At 38.0% G+C, this 22,751-nt stretch overlaps 1 protein-coding gene across 13 annotated transcripts in view; it reads left to right on the top strand.

The window, feature by feature from the left end:
- The window catches only part of MICU1 (mitochondrial calcium uptake 1), a 248,629-nt gene that overhangs the window by 15,315 nt on the left and 210,563 nt on the right, over positions 1-22,751 (top strand). For 5 of the 13 annotated variants that reach the window (XM_025434860.3, XM_049109046.1, XM_025434852.3 and 2 more), the window contains exon 2: positions 11,586-11,667. The exons of the other annotated variants lie outside the window; for them this stretch is intronic. The gene's annotated coding sequence lies outside the window, so the exon portion shown is untranslated. The remainder of the gene's footprint in view (positions 1-11,585; positions 11,668-22,751) is intronic. 13 annotated transcript variants of the gene reach the window in all.

Raw genomic sequence — 22,751 nt, 5'->3', positions numbered from 1 at the left:
CTCTATTTTCAACTTTTTTTTTTTTTTTTTTTAAGATTTTATTTATTTATTTGTGAGAGACACACACAGAGAGAGGCAGAGACACAGGCAGAGGGAGAAACAGGCTCCATGCAGGGAGCCCGACATGGGACTCGATCCCGGGACTCCAGGATCAGGCCCTGGGCTGAAGGCAGCCCTAAACCGCTGAGCCACCCGGGCTGCCCTATTTTCAACTTTTTGAGGAACCTCCATACTGTTTTCCAGAGTGGCTGCATGAGCTTGCATTTCCTTTCTTTATAGTATCTTTTATGATGCCTGTATGTTGTTTTTATGGTTGCTTTTAATATATTTTATCAGTCTTTTTTTTTTTTTTTGGTATTTTTCCTCCTGTAATATCATTGAGATATTCTCTTACAGCATTAGCTAGAAACTTTACATTTTTCCTTTTATACTGTTTAATCCACTTAGAACTGATATTTATGTATTGTGAATCCATTGAGTTCTTTTCCTATGCCCTGGCCCTGGGTCAATGTTCCAGCCTCATTTATTGGGAAATCTTCCTTGTCCTACTAATTTGATATCCCATCTCTGTCAGTATCTATTTATGTGGCTATGTCTTAGGGTTTTAAATTTTTTTCTGTTGTTCTATTTGTACCTCTGTGGCAATATCACATTGTCTTAGATACTAAGATTTGTAGTGAGTTTTAATATTAGAGCATTACCAACCTACCTTGTGTTCCCCCCACCCCCCCACCCCAAGCATGTCTTAGCTTTTCTTGGTCCTTTGTACTTCTATATTCATTTTAGGGTCATTTTGTCAAGGTCCACTAAAATCCATTGGGATTGTATTGCTAGTATAGTTTAGTTTGGGGAAAATTGCCATCTTTACAAAATTTTGTTTTTCAGTTTATTAAATGGTATTACATTTATTTAGGTCTTCTTTAAGGAGGTCTTTCAATGAAGTCTTTTATTAGACTTATTCCTAGGTACTTTATACTTTTGCTTTTTTTCTTTGTATTTTAATTTAATTTTTTAAAAAAGATTTTATTTATTTGAATGAAGGAGTGGGAGAGAGAGCACAAGTGGTGGGGGAACAGACTCCGTCTGAGCAGGGAACTCCATGTGAGACTTAGTCCCAGGACCCTGGGATCATGACCTGGCTGAAGGCAGATGCTTAACCAACTGAGCCACCCAGGCTCCCTGCCCTAAGTATTTTTTTAAGACAGTGTGTGGGCAAGCAGGGGGAGGGGCAGAGGGAGAGGAAGAGAATCTCAAGCAGACTCCCTGCTGAGCATGGAGCCTCAGGCAGGTCTTGGTCTCAGGACCTTAAGATGATGACCTGAGCCAAAATCAAGAATTGGTCACTTAATCAACCGAGCCACCCAGGTGCTCCACCAAATGGTAAAATGCAAATTAAGACCACTTTTAAAAAGTGTGTTCCACAAGTATTTTATAAAAGCAATTATATTGAAATTTATTGAAGTATAGTTTACTTACAATAAAGTTTACCCTTTTCTGTATACTCGAAGTTTCAATAAATGCAGTCATATGTGCACAATAATCAAGATATAGGTCAGTTCCTTTCACCCCTAGAAATTGCCTTATGCTCCTCTGTATTAGCCTTTCCCCTCATTTCCATCCCTGGCAGCCACTGATCTGTTTCCTGTTGTTAGGGTTTTGCCTTTTTAAAAATGTCATGCAAATAGAATCATAAAGTTTTTAAAGCTGGTTTAAGAGGCAACTGGGTGGCATAGTCTGTTGGGCATCCAACTCATGGTTTAGAGTCAGGTTGTGATCTCAGGGTCTTGGGATGGAGCCCTGCCTCAGGCTCTGCGCTCAGCAAAGAATCTATTTGTCCCTCTTCCTCTGCCCCTACTCTCTCTCTCTCTCAAATAAAGAAATAAAATCTTTAAAAGTGCTTTAAAATTATCATATAGTCAAGTGTTTTTTTCTCTCGGTGTACAGTTCTTTGAAATTTAATATATAAATTTTAATAATATAGATTCATTTAACTGCCACTGCAATAGGATACAGGAAAGTTCTCAACCCTCTCATGCTGTCCTATTTTAGTCAGACCCTTCTCTACCTCTGTTTCTTAGAAACTTACTAAAAGTTCTCTATTAGTAGTTTTTTCTTTTTTATAAATGTATATACATGGAATCATGAAGTATGTAATCTTTGAGACTGGCTTCTTCCAGTATAATGCCTTTGAGATTGATCCAAGTTGTTGCATGTACCAAGAGTTCGTTCCATTTTAATTATGGTTATATTCCATTGTAGGCTTATGTCACAGTTTGTTTATTCAACTGATGAAAGATACTGGATTTGTTTCTAGATCTTGGCAATTTAAAAAAATGTACACATTCAAATACAGGTTTTATGTGAGCACAAGTTTTTATTTCTCTATGGTAAATACCTAGGAGTAGAATTGTTGGGTCATATGGTAAATATATGTTAAACTTTATGAAAAAAATGTCAAACTGTTTTCCAGAGTGTTTACCATTTTGCATTCCTACCAGCAATGTATAGAGAGTTTCATTTGTTTTGCATTCTTGCTGCACGTAGTATTGTCAGTAATTTTTTTTTAAGATTTATTTATTTATGATAGACGGGGTGGGGGGAGGGGGGCAGAGACACAGGAGGAGGGAGAAGCAGGCTCCATGCCGGGAGCCCGACGTGGGACTCTATCCCAGGACTCCAGATCCCAGGACTCCAGGATTGGGCCCTGGGCCAAAGGCAGGCGCTAAACCCGCTGAGCCACCCAGGGATCCCAGTAATTTTTCTTTTAGCCAAATAAGTATATAATGGTATCTCATTGTGGTCTTAATTTGCATTGCTAATGGCTAATGATGTTGAATACCTTTTTATGTGCTCATTTATTTATGAATAGAGCTGTTAAGAACATTAATTCATAGTTTTTTTGTGTGTGAACCTGTTTTCATTTCTCTGGGGTATTTATCTAAATTCAGCTTGAATTTTTCATACATTGCTAATGACCAAGTTTGAGATAGTGCTAGAGTGTGGAATCTATAGAAACCATAGACACAGGAGAGTTCACACCCACTTGCAGGCTTTTCTCAATAGATCTCAACCAGAAGCTTTCCTATAACATTGGGGAAAGAGCAGAAAACCGAAAGTGCTTCCCAAAGATTCAGCCTATAGTAGGGAAGCATCCACCACAGTGAGAAAAGCAAAAAGCTCCTTTCAGATCTAAATATTTTATTTTTTTTAAATTTTTATTTATTTATGATAGTCACACAGAGAGAGAGAGAGAGAGGCAGAGACAGAAGCAGGCTCCACGCACCGTCGGACATGGGATGGTGGGATTCGATCCCGGGTCTCCAGGATCGCGCCCTGGGCCAAAGGCAGGCACTAAACCGCTGCGCCACCCAGGGATCCCTCCTTTCAGATCTAAAGGACAAAAGTCTTAAGGCCCTGGGGAAGGATAGTAAACCCTGTTACCTTAGGTGAAAATCATTTGTATCTAGTGGGGAGAAAAACAAAAATAAACCCTCACCCCTGGGGAGGGGCAGAAAACTGTTGGAGCCCAGATTATCAGAAGTTTATATCTGACAATAGATAGGGCCACCAAGAAATCCCCATGCCCAAGACCCAGAGGTCTCTCCTGAAAATTGTAGCTGTCCCAGGACAACAGAGAACCCATAACCAGGCTAACACACACCAAGTAACAAGCACTCAGGAAAAATGACATATATTATCTACAAAGGAACAAAGATAGAAATTACAGTAAACTTCTCAGAAATGACAAAAGCCAGTTTCTGTTGCTCTTCTGTCATTCCTGAATTTCCAGATTTCCTTCCAGTATTTGTTTTTTCCCATCTGAAGAACTTTTTGTAGTCTTTTAGAGCAGGTGTGCAGGCAGAGAATTCTCCTAGAATATCATGCTTTGACACTACAGATTTTATTTAAATCCTATGAAGAATGTTCGGCCCTTTCTTTCCTATTTTTTTTTTTTTTTTTGCCTTAGCAGGCAGTTGGCCTAGTTAGAGTTAGGCTATAAATTCTGACCCACCTTTTATGGGTTGTAGTTCCAATATCAGTTTGGTTTTCATAACTTTGCATTACTATCCAGATTTTTCCATTGTGTGTACCACACAGTAGCCAGTGGTAGTGATCTATATACCCCATATTTTAGTTCACATATCCTTTGTTTTGCTGTGTGTACCATACCTGTGTACCCTGGATATGAGCTTAGGATATCATACTGAACCTTATGGTTTCATTTTATTGAACTTTCCTTCTATGTGATATTCCCAACATTTCTTTTCTCCACATGATCCTTCTTCTTTTGACTCAGTCCTGAAAATTTCTCTGCCTACTCTATCACATAATTTGGCTTATATCAGCCTCCTGGATCCAGAGACCAGAGGATAGAAAAATGAGCAAACGAGATCCCTCAGTGCTCTTGGAGAAGAGTTCCTCTGTCAGAATTTTTCTCTTTTTTCTGATTTTTAGATGTCTTCCTAGCTGCAAGTTATTCTGCACTACTATAGGTGTCTGTTTTTTCTGGGGTGGGAGAAAATGAGCAAAGACACACACATCCAGGGAATTTCTCCCACTCTCTTTTACTCATAGCAGCCTTTTTCCCACTCATCAATCAGAAATAAATGGGTGTTGGAGATCTGTTTGCATCCAGTACACACATCTGGTGTCAAACAAACTTTGAATTTTGGTATGGAGGGACCAGGGGAAAAATTGGGAAACTCTCTGCTATTCTAGTGCTACCTTGAGATGTCTTTCATTTTGCATTTTGCCTGCTAACATATTACTTTTCAGAGTCTTTTTCCATCCAGGGCTTTTAGTTGCATTCAGTGTGAGACCAGAAGTATGCTGACTTCATCTTAACCTGAACCAGAACCTCTATAGTCAAGTTTTAAATACTTTTTATTAGGAAGTATTTCAAACATATACAAAATTATGAATTCTGTTGTACATACACAAAACCCCCATGTACCCATTGCCTAGCTTCACCATTTATCAACATTTGGCTGATCTTTTTCATCTATAATTTCCCATTTTCACTGTCTCTTGACTTTAATTGTAAAATATAGCTGTCATTTCATTCCATTTTATATGGCCAATTTCTATAATTTTTATGTGTATTGGGAAAGAATGTATAATATGCAGTTGTTCAGTGTTCAGGTATGGGCATTAAGTTGTTGATCATGTTTATAAAAATATTTTATATCCCTACTGTTTCTTTTTTTAAAGATTTTATTACTTATTCATGAGAGACACACACAGCGAAGCAGAGACATAGGCAGAAGGAAAAGCAGGCTCCCTGCGGGGAGCCTGATGTGGAACTCGATCCTAGGACTCCTGGATCATGACCTAACATTCACCTTTATAAATTTCTATAAATAATGAAGGCAGATGCTCAACCACTGAGACACCCACGTACCCCTATATCCCTACTGTTTTTTTTTTTTTTAAGATTTTATTTATTTATTCATGAGAGACAGAGAGAGAGAGAGAGAGAGGCAGAGACACAGGCAGAGGGAGAAACAGACTCCATGCAGGAAGCTAGATGTGGGACTTGATCCTGGGACTCCAGGATCATGCTCTGGGCTGAAGGCAGACACCCAACTGCTGAACACCCAGGCATCCCCCTAATGGTTTTAAAAATATTTTTACTCATACATTTTTTTCTTGTTCTATACAATATTCTTTTGAACCTTAAACTTTATAAAGTGATAATCTGTAGTTATGTTATTTAAGTCTAATAAATTTGTGTTACAGGACACTAAAGATAGTTTTTTTTGTGACCTTGAACTCTGTTCAAGTGATTCTTTTAAGCTGTTACAGAAACTAATATTTAATAGCTTTAGAACTACATATGATAAACATTATTTGTGTGATGTGTTGTTGTCTTGCCAATAGGTTAATTGAGTTCTAGCTTAAAAGTCTTAGAAGCTTAAAAAATGCATTTTCACTTTTGACAATAGCCATTCTAATAGATGTGAAGTGGTATCTCGTTGTTTTGATTTTCCTTTCCCCAGTGACTAATGATATTGAACATCTATTGACCCCCCGAGCCACCCAGGGGTCCCTCCAGCAGTGTTTGTTGAAAAGAAGTCCTTTTCATGTTGAATGGACTTGGCACTCTTGCTGAAAATCAGTTGACCATATATGTGGTTTATTCCTAGGCTTTTATTTTATTCCATTGGATTATATATCTGTCTTTATGCCAGGTCCAGTGTTTTTCTTGCTGTTGCTTTGCATTATGTTTTGAAATCAGAAAGTAGGAGTCTCCCAACTTTGTTCTTCTTTCTCAAGATGTTTTTGGCTATTTGGGGTCCCTTGAGATTTCAGATGAATTTTTAAAGATTTTTTTTTCTAGGTGCCATTTTAGAGTCACAGCAAAATTGAAGAGAAGGTACAGAGATTTTTCCATATACCCTCTGCTCTACATGGGCATGGCCTTCTCCATTATCAATTTCCCCCACAAAAGTGGTAGATTTATTACTGTTGACAAACCTATTGATACATCATAATTGACCGAAGTCCGTAGTTTACATTATGGTTCACTCTTGGTGTTGTACATTTTATAGATTTGGACAAATGTATAATGACATGTGTTCATTATTATGGTATAACAGAGTATTTTTACATCCTAAAAATCCTCTATGCTTTGCCTGTTTATTCTTTCTCCTGTCCCAGCCTTTGTCAACCTATGATCTTTCCATTGTCCCTACAGTTTTGCCTCTTCTAGAATGTCATATAGTGGGAATCAACAGCGTGTAGCCATTTCAGATTGGCTTCTTTCACATAGTAACATGCTTTTAAGGTTTCTCCAAGTTTTCTCATGAACTGATAGCTCATTTCTTTTTAGTGCCTTTAACTAGTAGAGAGCCTCTCTGGCATACTGTAGCACCACTTTAGCTAACTAGTAGGGATCTTCTGGCACACAGAGGGTGTCACTTTAGGTAACTACTCTATGACCTTGCCACCATGCCCCTTGCTCCATAAAAGGTGAGAATTAAGGTCCAAATAGAGGGGGAAGATAGGAACAGAAAATAGTGGTAAAGAATACCTGCTTACTGCCTGGATTGTTTGTCCCCTGATCCTCCCTGTCATGTAAGTTACTCTGAATAAAATGCTGTGTAAGCAGTATGTAGTGACTTGCTTCATTTTTTGGTATTGAAGGGTCTTCTCAGTCTGGAGGATACATTACTGACTCTCCTCCATGTTCTTACATTCACCTTTATAAATTTCTATAAATAATGAATGAGGGTTCCTATAGGTCCATATCCTCCCCAGCATTTGATATTGTCAGTGTTCCACATTTTGGTCCTTGTAATTGTTAGGTATTGGTATCTCAGTATTTAGATTTACATTTCCTTGAGGACATGGAGTTTCGTTTCATTTCGTTTCTTTTCTTTTCTTTTCTTTTCTTTTCTTTTCTTTTCTTTTCTTTTCTTCTTTCTTTCTTTCTTTCTTTCTTTCTTTCTTTCTTTCTTTCTTTCTTTCTTTCTTTCTTTCTTTCAGATTTTTATTTATTCATGAGAGAGACACAGAGAGAGGCAGAGACATAGGAAGAGGGAGGAGAAGCAGGCTCCATGCAGAGAGTCTGATGTGGGACTAGATCCCGGGATCATGCCCTGAGCCAGAGGCAGATGCTCAACCACTGAACCACTCAGGCATCCCTGGAATGCTTATCCCTTTCTATATGCTTATTTGCCATCCGTATATCTTCTTTGGTGAGGTGTCAATTCCATATAACTTTTAGGATGGAATTTTGTGTTTCTTTTAAATGATAGAGTTGAGTTTTTTATTTTTAGTTTTTAATTTTTTTAAAGATTTCATTCATTTGTCAGAGAGCACAAGCAGGGGGAGCAGCAGGCAGAGGCAGAGGCTCCTTGTTCAGTAGGGAGCCTGATGAGGGGCTCGAAACCAGGACCCTGGGATCATGACCCAAGCTTAAGGCAGATGCCCAACCGACTGAGCCACCCAGGCACCCTAGAGTTTTTTTTTTTTTTAAAGAAGAAACCACATATACCCCCATTTCCTAGTTTTCTTCCTTTAAGAAATCTTTAAGGAAATCTTTTTGCCCCTGTTCAGTTTTTTTTCCCCCATTATCTGTCAGTTAACACCAGCATTTTAGTGTTTTGATTCTTTTTTTTATTATTATTAATGTATTTATGAGAGAGAGAGAGAGAGAGAGGCAGAGACACAGGAGGAGGGAGAAGCAGGCTCCATGCCGGGAGCCCGATGTGGGACTTGATCCCGGGGCTCCAGGATTGCGCCCTGGGCCAAAGGCAGGCACCAAACCACTGAGCCACCCAGGGGTCCCTAGTGTTTTGATTCTTAATTTTTTTTTTATGTGGGGTGTTTATTTTTGTAATGGATGAATTTCTATCATTTGCTCTTTTTGTTTTTCTTGTTAAAAGATAACAAAGCAAGAAGTACAGATTTCTAGAAAGGGATTTCGATGGGATTTAATTAAGAGATTAAAGTATTTGGAGAGTATAATGAAATCTGACAAGTGCTTTTTCACATATCTTTTAAGGTGACAACAGAGGTCACTTATTGAAGTTACTAGGCAAGCAAATTGAAGGTAGAAGGAAGAAAGAAACTATTTACATGTCTTGCTTATTACACCTTAAATGTCATCTGTTAAATTCAGAATCAGAATTTTTATTACCTTTAATATTTGAAATTTTATTAAAAAATGAAGAGAATAAGGAAGCTTCATATCATATGGTTGATAAAGTAATTAAAGTGGAGTTGAAAATATTTCAGACAACAAAGAGCATAGGCTAGGAAAGTAGAATATCGTGATTTTTAATATCAATTTAATTACTTATCAGGAAAATTAATGCTCTGATTTACATTTTTATAACAAATTTATTGAGATATAACTCACAGACCATGTAAGTCACCTATTTAAACTATACATCTTAGTGACTTTTAGTATATTAACAGATATGTGTGACCATCACCAGAATCAATTTAGAATTGATGAAAATAAAATTTTCATATCCCAGAAAGAACCTCTTAGCCTTTAGCACTTACTCCCTATTTCCTCCTAACACCACCCCTCCCCACCTACTAATCTACTTTCTGTCTGACATTTCTTTTTTCTTTTCCTTTTCTTTTCTTTTTTTGAGAGAGAGCGAGCATGAGCAGGGTAGTGGTAGGGAGAGAGGGAGAGGGAGAGAACATCCTAAGCCTCCTTCATACCAGTGCAAAGCCCAGGGCGGGGTTTGATTTCACAACCCTAAGATCGTGGTCTGAGCCCAAATCAAGTCAGATGCTTAATTGAGCCACCCAGGCGCCCCTATTTTGGACATTTCTAATGTGCATTTTTAAAAGATTGCTCTGGAAAAAAGAAATTCATCTGGCTAATGTACAAAATGAAAGCAAAGAGTCCACTTGGGAGATGCTTGCAGAAATCTAAGCATGATAGGATGGTGGTATAGACTTGGCTGTTAGCAGTGGAGATAGAAGTTTATAGATTAGAATATTGTTTAGAAAACTGTGACTTTATTTTTAAAAAGATTTTTATTTATTTATTTGAAACAGAGAGAGAGAGCTAGAGAGCGAACAAGTAGGCAGAGGGAGAGGGAGAAGCAGGCACTCACCGAGCAGGGAGCCCAGTGTGGGGCTTGATCCTAGGACTCCAGGATTACAACCCAGGCTGAAAGTAGATTCTTAACCAACTGAGCCACTCAGGTTGCCCTTAGAAAACTGTGACTTAAATAGTTTGAAGTATTTTCTTTTTTAATAGATTTCATTTATTTATTAGAGAGAGGGAGAGCACAGGTGGGGGGCGGGGGGCAGAGAGAGAGGGAGAAGCAGGCTCCCTGCTAAGGGCAAGTGGGGACTCCATCCGCAGAGGACTCCGGGATCATGACCTATGCCAAAGGCAGCTGCTTAACTGACTCAGCCACCCAGTTGCCTCTGAAATAATTTCTTTTGATAGAAGAATATTTAGTATTTAAATAGAGATCATAATATACAGAGTAATGATTTTACTCTTAATGAAAGGCTTTGGATGTTACAAAGAAAGCCAGAGAAGCCTTACGTCCAGTATGCGAGGAAATGTTTATGAGTTGAATATGTCTTGGGTTTTCAAATCTCTGAGGCTTACATTGTAGTATGGCTTTCCCTACCTCAGATCAGATTGGCCTGCTGTTGGAAAAGTCTAAAGTGGTGGTGAAGTGTGTACTTAGTTTATTTCTTAGTAGACTAGACTATATATTTTGTTTTAATGGCTGATATCATATAAATGATATGGCTTTTTGGCTTTAGCAGGTAGAACAGGCATTCAAGTTCAAAGTAACAAATTTACGATAATATATAAAAGTTATCCCATTTATAAGACTGAGAATAATTTTTTTCTAAATGACGTCTACCTTTTATTTATAATTATTTATAATAATTTTTAAAAGCCTTTTGACTGAGATATGAGTTCCTTTCTGGTCTTTACCTTGTGTGTTCTTTTTTTTTTTATTCATGAGAGAGAGAGAGGGGCAGAGACATAGGCAGAGGGAGAGGCAGGCTCCCCATCGAGGAGCCCAATGCAGGACTCGACGCCAGGACTCCAGGATCATGACCTGAGCCGAAGGCAGACGCTCAACTGCTGAGCGACCCAGACGTCCTTACCTAGTGTGTTCTTAGAGCTACTTAATATTTCCTAAATATATTTTCATCATCTGAAATGGGTAGAAGTAGAGAATTTAAAGCAGTCACTAGGGGAAAAACAAATATTCTGAGAGAACTACCTCTCAAAACACAAAATGATCGTTTAATGGTTTAATAGGTATGTGAAAGAAATAGTTTATTACTATTTTTAAGGGTTTATTTATTTTAAAGAGAGAGTGCATGCACTAGTGGGGAGGGGGCAGAATGAGAGGGAGAAAGAAACTTAAGCAAACTCTGCACTGAGCAAGAAGCCTGACACAGGGCTTCATCTCATGACCCTGAGATTACAACCTGAGCCAAAATTAAGAGTGAAATGCTTAATCAACTTTGCCACCCAGGAGCCCCAGAAACGGATTAGTTTTATACTATTTTAAACTGCCTAGAGCTTAGCAAGCAAATTAATTGCTTTACTACGTTATTTAAATTTGAATTTAAGCAAAACGTGACAGAGATGAGAAAAATAAAATACTATCTATATTAAGTATAGATATAGAAATATTAAATGAAATAGAATTTTAAAATATTTTAAAAATGGAATATACAATAAGATTGACTTATACTTTGCTATGTATTTCTTTGAGTGTTAGCACATGTATAGATTTGTGTGACTTGGGATGCCTGGGTGGCTCAGTGGTTGTCTGCCTTCAGCTCAGGGCATGATCCCAGAGTTCCAGGATCACATCCTGCATCAGGCTCTCCACAGGGAGCCTGCTTCTCCCTCTGCCTGTGTGTCTGCCTCTCTCTCATGAATAAATAAATTAATTAATCTAAAAAAAAAAGATTTGTGTGACTGTCCCACACACAATATAGAGTATCTGTCTGGATATAGGCTATCACCTAAAAATTTATGTGTGGTTCTGTTGTAATCAAATCTTCTACCTACCTGTAACTTCTGGTAGTCTGATCTGTTCTCCATCACTATTCTTTTACTTTTCCAGAATATCATATAAAAGCATGTAACCTTTTGAAACTGACTTCTTTCATCATCAGTGTAATACCTTTCAGATTCTTCTTCAGCATGTAAGTAATTTACTCCTGATTGATTACTGCGTAGTTTTCCATTATATGGATATACTGGAGTTTGTTTATCCATGCAACATTTGAAAGTCATTTAGATTATTTTATAATTTTATTATTTAGTCATTTAGGTTATTTACAATTTTGGTAATTATGAATAAAACTGTGAACATTTCAGGTACAGATTTTTGTGCAAACTTTAGTTTTCATCTCTAGAGTATCTAGTAATGCTTCATCTTTCATTCCTCCAATCATGGATGAGTGTTACAGTTGCTTTGTATCTTTGATATTGTCAGATATTGTTGGCTTTAGTGGTTTTTTTGTTTTGTTTTTAGCCATTCTGTTGGGTATATAGTAGTATCTCATTGTGGTTTCCATGATCATTTTTCTAATAGCTAATGATGTTGATCATCTTTGCAAGTGCTAATTTACCATTTATGTATCTTATTTGATGATGTGTCTGTTCAGATCATCTGCTCATTCCTTAATTGGGCTTTTTGTACACTTTATGAATATAGAAAATCCTAGGAAATGCAAACTCATTTATAGAGAGTGGTAGTATAGGCACCTAAAGTCTGAGAAAGGGGAACTCTTTTTTTTGACCAAAGGAAATGTGATCCCAAGAATATAGGGAGGATTCCTCGTTTTTTGTTTTTGTTTTTTGTTTTTTTTTTCCTTTTCTATCATCTAGCACAATGGTTTGCAACTAGGCCTAATTTTGTTGTCACACCATTTAGATTACTGTGTACTTATGTACTTCAGCTTGCCTAGCTCTGTATAAGGATAAAGACTGAGCATTTGATGTTTCCTTTGTGCTCTTAGAAACCTGGCCATGGATGATGGAACTGGAAACTCAATTTTTAGGATTGTATTAGTGTTGAGAACTGTCAGTGAGGCTAACAGTTCTTTGGAAAGACTTTTAAAAGGCTTCTGGGATGAATATGAGAAGAAGAGAGAAAAGAAAAGGAGAAAAGAAAGGAATAGGGTTACATTTCTTGAGTTTGGTAGAATGCTCTGAAATGGTTTTTTTAGACTAATTACAAATAAATATTAAGATGGTATTATTTTAATATTTCATTTTTAGGAGCTTCCTAAAAATGTTTGAATCTGGTCAGAGACAAATCCTGGCCTTTCCTTATAACTACCATCAGGATTTTAGTATACTAACTTTCTCTTGTAGCAATTATATACATATCAGGAAAATACTAATGATTATTCTTGGCTTATGGATATATCTGATTAAATTAATTTGAGAGAAGGGGAGAGACTGCGTGCGCGTGCGTGCAAAAGCAAGGGGAGCAACTGAGGGAGAGGGAGAAACAGGCTCCCCACTGAGTAGGGAGTCCATTATGGTGCTCTGTCTCAGGACCCTGGCATCATGACCTGAGCTGAAAGTGGATGTTTAGCTGACTGAGCCACCTAGGCACGCCTTATGAAGGTATTTTAAAAGATGTCATTTAAGGGCACCTGGGTGGCTTGGGTAAGTGTCTAGCTCTTGGTTTCTGCTCAGGTCATGATCTCAGGCACATGAAATTGAGCCCCTATTGAGGTCTGTGCTAGTGCAGAGTCTGCTTGGGATTCTCCCCCTGTCCCTTCCTGTGCTCATGCATGATTGCTGTCTCTCTCTAAAATAAATTTGTAGAGGGCACCCCGGGTGACTCAGTGGTTTAGTGCCACCTTTGGTCCAGGGTGTGATCCTGGAGACTTGGGATCGAGTCACATGTCAGGCTCCCTGCATGGAGCCTGCTTCTCCTGCTGCCTATGTCTCTGCTTCTCTCTCTCTCTGTGTCCCTCATGAATAAATAAATAAAATCTTAAATAAAATAAAATAAATGTGTAGAAAAAAGATGAAGTTTAAGTAATTCATTTACCTGTCTTACCTCAGTGTTAACATATGTGTTTTTATTTTGTTAGTTCCTCTATTCTCTGTACAAAATAAGGAAATGATGACTAATAGTATTAGTTACTCCTTTTTTTTTTTTTTTTTTTTTTTTTGTATTAGCTACTCCTGATGCTGTAAGTTAGTTCTGGATAGTTTTTCATATCTCCGATAGTCTCTGCAACCAGATTTCCCCATCTGAACCACAGAACAAAATAAATTATTTCAGTGATTATTTTCTCAATCCTAATCCTATTGGTACAAAACTACTGCCATTCTAATGTATAGGAGAAAAGTTAATTCACTTGCCCAATGGATATGTTATTCTCTTGTGTAACACCTGTTGAGAAAGATTGTAAGAAGTCAGTAACTATGCAATGTTGTTAACTCCCTACCATTGCTACATAAGGGTAAAGTAGATCACAACTGGTAAAAAGAGTGCAAGAAAAAAGGATTGTAAACGTTTTTGTCTGTTTCATCCTGTTGGGAGAAATATAGTGAGCAGTCATAGGTGAAATTGAGTATTTCCTCAAGAAATACAAAACATGTATAATCATTGTGATTGAATCAGGTAAATGATGTTTGTAAATGGAAAATATCTTGCATTAGGAAGTAATATTATTTTAATTAGTAGACTTTTTTCCATGCCTTTTTTATTTATTTATTTTTATTTATTTATTTTTTCCATGCTTTTTTAAAATTTAAATTCAATTCATTAAAATATAATGTATTATTAGTTTCAGAGGTAAAATTCAGTGATTCATCAGTCTTATACCCAGTGCTCATTAAATTATATGCCCTCCTTAATGTCCATACCCAGTTACCTCATCTCCTCACCCGCCCCAGCAACTCTCAGTTTGTTTCCTGTGATTAAGAGTCTCTTATAGTTTGTCTCCCCTCTGATTTCATCTTTTATTTTTTCCTCTCTTCACCTAGGATCCTCTGTTTTGTTTTTTAAATTCCACATATGAATGAGATCCTATGATGATAATTTTTCTTGGATTGACTGATTTCACTTAGCATAATACCCTCTAGTTCCATCCATGTCATTGCAAAAGGCAAGATTTCATTTTTTTGATGGCTGAGTAGTATTTCATTGTATATATACACCACATTTTCTTTATCCATCTGTCTGGACATCTGGGCTCTTTCCATAGTTTGGCTATTTTGCACATTGCTGCTATCAATACTAGGATGCAAGTGCCCCTTGAGATCACTTCATTTATATCTTCAGGGTAAATCCCTAGTAGTGCAATAGCTGGGTCGTAGGGTGGCTCTATTTTCAACTTTTTGAGGAACCTGCATACTGTTCCCAGAGTGGCTGTACCAGCTTGCATTACTACCAGCAGTGTAGGAAGGTCCCCCTTTCTCTACATTCTCACCTACACCTGTTGTTTCTTGATTTGTTAATTTTAGCCATTCTTACTGGTGTGAGGTGGTAGTTCATTGTATTTTGATTTGTATTTCCCTGATGCTGAGTGATGTTGAGAATTTTTTCATGTGTCTGTTGGCCATTTGTATGTCGTCTTTGAAGAAATATCTGTTGATGTCTTCTGCCCATTTCTTGATTGGAATATTTGTTCTTTGGATGTTGAGTTTTGTAAGTTCTTTATAGATTTTGGATATTAGCCCTGTATCTAAAAACACATTTGCAAATATCTTCTCCCATTCTGTCGCTTGTCTTTTGGTTTTGTCTGCAATTTCCTTTGCTGTGCAAGAACCTTTTATCTTGGGCAGCCCAGGTGGCTCAGTGGTTTAGCTCCTGCCTTTAGCTCGGAGCATGATCCTGGAGACCTGGGATCAGGTCCCACATCGGGCTCCCTGCATGGAGCATGCTTCTCCTTCTCCCTGTGTCTCTGCCTCTCTCTGTGTCTTTCATGAATGATAAAAATAATCTTTAAAAAAAAAAAAACAACCTTTTATCTTGATGAAATCCCAGTAGTTCAGTTTTGCCTTTGTTTCTCTTGCCTTTGGAGACATGTCTTGCAAGAAGATGGTGTGGCCCCAGTCATAGAGGTTGCTTCCTATGTTCTACTCTAGGATTTTGGAAGATTCTTGTCTCACGTTTAGGTCTTTCATCCATTTTTTAAAAAAAGATTTTTATTTATTTTGACAGAGCGTGCACAAGTGGGGGGGAGTGGCAGAGGGAAATGGAGAAGCAGACTCCCTGCTGAGCAGGGAACCTGGTGAGGCGGGGCTTGTTTCCAGGTCCCTGGGATCATGACCTGAGCTGAAGCCAGATGTTTAACCCACTAAGCCACTCAAGTGCCCCCAGTCTTTCATCCATTTTGAGTTTATCTTTGTGAATGGTGTAAGAAAATGGTCCAGTTTCATTCTTCTACATGTGACTCCCAATTTTCCCAGCACAATTTGTTGAAGAGGCTGTCTTTTTTCCATTGATATTCTTTCCTGCTTTGTCAAAGATCAGTTGGCCATATTGTTGAGAGTCCATTTCTGGGTTCTCTATTCTGTTCCATTGATCTGTGTTTTTGTGCCAGTACCCTACTGTCTTGGTGATTACAGGTTTGTATAAGAGCTTGAATTCTGGAATTGTGATGCTACCAGCTGTGGTTTTCTTTTTTAACATTCCTCTGGCTATTCGGAGTCTTTTTTGGTTCCATACAGATTTTAGGATTATTTGTTCCAACTCTGAAAAAAGTTGATGGTATTTTGGTAGAGATTGCATTGAATGTAAGGACTGCTCTAAGTAGCATAGATGTTTTAACAGCATTATTCTTCCAATCCATTCCATTTCTTTGTGTCTTCCTCAGTTTCTTTCATGAATTTTCTATAGTTTTCTGAGTATATATCCTTTGCCTCTTTGGTTAGGTTTATTCCTAGGTATCTTATAGTTTTGAGTGCAACTGTATGTGGGATTGACTCCTTAACTTCTCTCTCTTCTGTCTCATTGTTAATGTATAGATATGCAACTGATTTGTGTGCATGGATTTTATATCCTGCCACTTTGCTGAATTCCTGTTTGCGTGCTAGCAGTTTGGGGTTGGAGTCTTTTGGATTTTCCACATGAAGTATCATGTCATCTGTGAAGAGTGAGAGTTTGACTTTTTCCTTGCTGATTTGGATGCCTTTCATTTTTTTTTTTAAGATTTTATTTATTTATTCATGAGAGACACACACAGAGAGAAGCACAGACACAGGCAGAGGGAGAAGCAGGCTCTATGCAGGGAGCCTGACGTGGGACTCGGTCCCGGGTCTCCAGGATCATACCCTGGGCTGAAAGCAGCGCTAAACCACTGAGCTACCTGGGCTGCCCTTTTCATTTCTTTTTGTTGTCTGATTGCTGAGGCTAGGACTTGTAGTACTGTGTTGAATAATAGTGGTGATAGTGGACATCCCTGTTGTGTTATTGACCTTAGGGGAAAAGCTCTCAGTTTTTCCCCATTGAGAATGATACTCACTGTGGGCTTTTTGTATATTGCTTTTATGATATTGAAGTATGTTCCCTCTATCCCTACACTGTGAAGAATTTTAAACAAGAAAGGATGCTGTGTGTTGTCAAATGCTTTTTCTGCATCTATTGAGAGGATCATATGGTTCTTGTCCTTTTATTACTGTAGTGTAACACATTGGTTGATTTGTATATGTTGACCCATCCTTGCAGCCTAGGAATGAATCCTACTTGGTTGTGGTGAATAATCTTTTTAATGTACTGCTGGATCCTATTGGCTATATCTTGGTGATAATTTTAGCATCCATGTTTATCAGAGATAATGGTCTGTAATTTTCCTTTTTGATGAGATCTTTCTCTGGTTTTGGCATGAAGGTAATGCTGGCCTAATAGAAAGAGTTTGGAAGTTTTCCTTCCATTTCTGTTTTTTGAAACACTTCAGAGAATAGGTGTTAATTCTTGTTTAAATGTTTGGTAGAGGGCAGCCTCAGTGGCTCAGCGGTTTAGCACTGCCTTCAGCCCAGGGCCTGATCCTGGAGACCCGGGATCGAGTCCCACATCAGGCTCCCTGCATGGAGCCTGCTTCTCCCTCTGCCTGTGTCTGGCAGACAGACACAGAGCCTCCCTCTCTCTCTCTCTCTTTGTATCTCTCATTAATAAATAAATTTTTTTAAAAAAGTAAATGTTTGGTAGAATTCTCCTGGGAAAACTTCTGGCCTGGACTCTTGTTTGTTGGGAGGTTTTTGATGACTACTTACTTCTATTTCCTTGCTGGTCATTGGTCTGTTTAGGTTTTCTCTTTCTTCCTGTTTCAGTTTTGGTAGTTTCTCATTTCTCAAGGAATGCATACATTTCTTCCAGGTTGTATAATTTGTTTGTATACACTTGCTCATAATTTGTTCTTATAATAGTTTGTATTTCTTCAGTGTTGGTTGTGATCTCTCTTTCATTCATGATTTTACTTATTTGATTCCTTTCTCTTTTTGATAAGTCTGGCCAGTCATTTACCAGTCTTAGTAATTCTTTCAAAGAACGAGTTCTTAGTTTTGTTGATCTGTTCTCTTGGTTTCTGTTTTATTGATTTCTTTGATCTAATCCAGCAGGAGAAGAGAAATAATAAAGGTTTTATTTGCTGCTCTTCAGCTCCTTTATGTGTAAGGTTAGTGTATTTGAGACCTTTCTTGTTTCTTGAGAAAGGCTTGTATTGCTATATACTTCCCTCTAAGGAGCACCTTTACTGTATCACAAATGTTTTGAACAGTTGTGTTTTTATTTTCATTTGTTTCCATGAATTTTTAAAATTCTTTTATCTCCTGGGTGACCCATTATTCTACAGTAGGATGTTCTTTAGCCTCCATATATTTGAGTTCTTTCCAGATTTCCTCTTGTGATTGAGTTCATTTCAAAGCATTGTGGCCTAAAAATATGTAGGGGATGATCCCAATCTTTTGGTCCTGGTTGAAACCTGATTTGTGACCCAGTCTGTGATCTATTCTGTTCCATGTGCACTCGTGAAGAATGTATATTATGTTGCTTTAGGATGGAATATTCTGAATATATCTGTGAAGTCCCAACTGGTCTAGAGTATCATTCAAAGCCTTGTTTCCTTGTTGATCTTCTGCTTAGATGATCTGTCCATTGCAGTGAGTGGGGTGTTAAAGTCCCCTACTGTTACTGTATTGTTATTGATGTATTATTTCTTTACATCTTTATTGATGTATTATTTCTTTCAGACCCCAATTTGTTATTAATTGGTTTATGTAATTGGCTGCTCCCATGTTAGGGGCCTAAATATTTACAATTGTTAGATTGCTTGTTGGATAGACCATTTAATTATGATATAGTGTCCTTCCTCATCTCTTATTACAGTCTTTGTTTTAAAATCTAATTTGTAAAAAAAGAAAATTAATTTGTCTGATAGAAGGATTGCCACCTCGGCTTTCTTTTGCTGTGTGTTCATTAGCATGATAAATGGTTTTCCACCCCCTCACTTTCAATCTGGAGGTGTCTTTGGATCTACAATGAGTCTCTTGCAGATAGCATATGGATGTGTCTTGCTTTTTTATCCAATCTGATATCTGTGTCTTTTGACTGGGCATTTAACCCATTTACCTTAAGAGTAACTATTGAAAGATGTGAATTTAGTGCCATTGTATTTCCTGTGAAGTTAGTGTTTTTCTATATTGTCTCTGTTCCTTTCTGGTCTCTGTTACTTTTGGCCTCTCTCTTCATTTAAAGGAACCCTTTTAATATTTCTTGTAGGGCTGGTTTAGTGTTCAGAAATTCTTTTAGTTTTTTTTTGTCCTGGAAGCTTTTTATCTCTCCTTCTATTTTGGATGACATCCTAGCTGGATAAAGTATTCTTGGCTGTGTATTTTTCTCATTTAGCACCCTGAATCTCTCTCCTTTCTGGCCTACTGGGTCTCTGTTTTTTATTTTGACTTGATTAGATTTTAGTTCTTTTATTTCTCCAGGAAGACATTCTCTAGTGCTTTTTATGCTTTTTTTCAAGCCCACCTAGTATCTTTATAATTGTAATTCTGAACTCTTGGTTCCAACATCTTTATATCCATACTGATTAGGTCTCTCATAGTTCTGCCTCTTGTTCTCTTTTTTTTTTTTCAGGTGAGTTTATCCGTCTTGACATTCAGTCCAGAAAAGAACAGATGAACAAGAGAAGGGAATACTAAAACGGCAATAACAACCCCAGAACAAATCAGAAGAAACCCAATACTGAAAAAAGATATAACATTTTTTAAAAAAAAGAAATACTATAACCAGACAGGTGAACAGAACTGAGCAATACACTGGATCTTGTGTGTATTTTGATTGGTCTGTTGATTAGAAAACTAGATCTCAGAATTGTAAAATGAGAAAAACTTACATATGTACAAAAATAAAATTAAATACAATAAAAAGGCTGTAACTGTAAAATGGAAAATTAAAGGACAAAAAAAAAAAAGGAAGGGGTGTAAACAGAGAGGTGAACAGAACAGAGAATATGCTGTATCCTGAGCATATTTTGGTTTGTTAGAAGAAACTACATCTCAAAAAGTGTAAAGAAAGACGAGATCCCTGGGTGGCGCAGCGGTTTGGCGCCTGCCTTTAGCAAATAAAAAAAAAAATTAAAAAAAAGTGTAAAGAAAGAAAAACATATATATATGTGTGTGTGTGTGTGTGTGTATAAAAATAAAATTAATAGATTGAAAGGATAGTATGTAATTGTAAGGATGAAAATTAAAAGAGACTTTAACAAAACAAAGAATATGATTAGATGAAGAGAACAGAGTGATACATCAGTTTTTTTTTTTAAAGATTTATTTTTATTTATTTATGATAGAGAGAGAGAGGCAGAGGCACAGGCAGAGGGAGAAGCAGTCTCCACGCCAGGAGCCCCACGCGGGGACTCGATCCCGGGACTCCAGGATCGCACCCTGGGCCAAAGGCAGGCGCGAAACTGCTGAGCCACCCAGGGATCCCCCAGACCGATACATTAGATTCTGGGTGTAGTTTGGTCTGCTTGTTTAGGAAACTAGATTGAAAATTTTAAACATATTTTTTGTTATACATTATATATATTATACATAAAATTAAAAACAATGAAAGGATAGAATGTAATTATAAAAATGAAAACAAAATTTTAAAAGAATTGGTATAATTAGAAATTGGTTGAAAAGAAAAGAGAAAAAAAAATTAAAATTGAAAGATTAAAGAATGGTTGGGGGAGAAAAACCCATCCATTCTATATACTATTTTCCCCTAGCGCTTGAGTTTTGGTGTTCTCTGTGATCAGTAAACTTGATCTTAACCAGATGTTTTGCTGATCTTCTGGAAGAGGAGCCTTTTGCCTTAATTCTCAAATGTCTTTGCCATGGGCAGATTGCACTGCCCTTGCCAGGGGGCTAAGGAAGGGGCTTGGGATTGCTTTGTTCCCTCCCTGAAGGTTTTCTATGCTGCTTTAGAGGATGAGTATGAGAATGAGGACCTCCCCATCTCTTGTCCTGGAGCCCCACTCATCAATGTGCCTTCAGGGTAAAGCAGCCAATCACTCCTGTCTCCTTAGTCTCTGTACTCTGTGCTCACCCAGACTTTTTTTTTTTTTTTTTTTTAAGATTTATTCATGAGAGACACACAGAGAGAAGTAGAGACACAGGCAGAGGGAGAAGCAGGCTCCATGCAGGGAGCCCGATGTGGGACTCAATCCCAGGACCTGGGATCACACCCTGAGCTGAAGGCAGAGGCTCAACTGCTGAGCCACCCAGGCATCCCTCACCCAGACTTTTATCTCAGGCATGTCACCCAGTTTCTCATCTCCTAATCCTGCAGACTTCTGCGGTACACACCTACACTGCTCCTTTCAGGGGAGGAAGGGGATTTCTCTGTGGTTCTGCCACTCATTGGGCCCCTTCTTGGAGAGCAGTCGATGGGCCGTGCAGCATTTTGCAGTATATGGTAACCCTAAGCTAAGAACACACTCCTGAGCTCACTGATTGCAGCCCGTTTCCCTGCTCCAATGCCTGGGAACTCTGCTACACCTAGGCACTTCCAGTCTTCCTGTGATCCCGGGGATCCTGAGAGCACATTGTTCTGCCTAGGATTCCACTCTGCTTCACCACCTGAACACCTTTCAGGTGAAGAGGTACCTCACTGGAGCAGACTTCTGAAAGTTCTGATTTTGTTTTCTATTGCTCTATCACTTTCTGGTGCTGGCCTATGAAGGTTCCCTCCCCCCCTGCAGTTTATCTTTGCATGTATCACTTCAGGTTAACTTCTCTGCGTCTTCTAACTTGCAGAAAGCGGTCACTTTTCTATTTGTAGAATTGCAGCTATTCTTTTCTTAGATATCAAATTGAGTTCACAGGTGTTCAGAAGGATTTGATAGTTATCTGGCTGAATTCCTGGGACCAGACAAAACTAAGGTCTCCTACTCCACCATCTTGCACTGTCAACCGTTAGTAGATTTTTCAAGCAGTTTTAAGTTGAAAGAAAACATTGAGCAAAAATAGGGTTGCCATTTATTCTCTTTTACTTTATCCACCAATTCATCTATTTTTAGTATCTTGTATTAGTATGATACATTTATTCCAAATGTATAAAAAAAAAAAATGGGGCGCCTGGGTGGCTCAGCGGTTTAGCACCTGCCTTCGGCCTGGGACATACATGATCCTGGAGTCTCCAGATTGCGTACCACATTGGGCTCCCTGCATGGAGCCTGCTTCTTCCTCTGCCTGTGTCTCTGCCTCTCTCTCTCTCTCTCTCTCTCTCTCTCTCTCTGTGTGTGTGTCTCTCATGAATAAATAAGTAAAATCTTTAAAAAAACAACAACAGAAAAAAAAAAAAACCAAACGTACAAACCAGTCATCCAATATTGATACATTATTATTAACTAAAGTCTTTGGTTAACATTAAGATTCATTCTGTGTTGATATTGATAGTCTGTATGGGCTTTTTTTTTAATTTAAGATTTTTATTTTTATTTTTAAAGATTTTCTTTTAGAGAGAGAGGGAACAGGCAGAGGGAGTGGCATGTAGAGGGAGAGGGAGAAGCACGTTCCCTGCTGAGCAAGGTGCCTGATGTAGGACTTGATCTCAGGACTCTGGGATCTGACCTGAGGCAAAGGCAGATGCTTAATTGAGCCACCCAGATGTGGGATTCCATCCAAGGACTCTGAGATCATGACCTGAGCTAAAACCAAGAGTTGAGTGCTTAAATCCTGGAAATAATTTTTTTAAATGTATTGCAGTTCTAATATATATGAGATTGATAAAATTATAAATTTATTTCCTTTGATTTTTCTA

The sequence above is a fragment of the Canis lupus genome, chromosome 4, assembly GCF_003254725.2.
Source record: "Canis lupus dingo isolate Sandy chromosome 4, ASM325472v2, whole genome shotgun sequence".
Lineage (NCBI taxonomy): Eukaryota > Metazoa > Chordata > Mammalia > Carnivora > Canidae > Canis > Canis lupus.
This window is presented reverse-complemented; position numbering and strand designations above follow the sequence as displayed.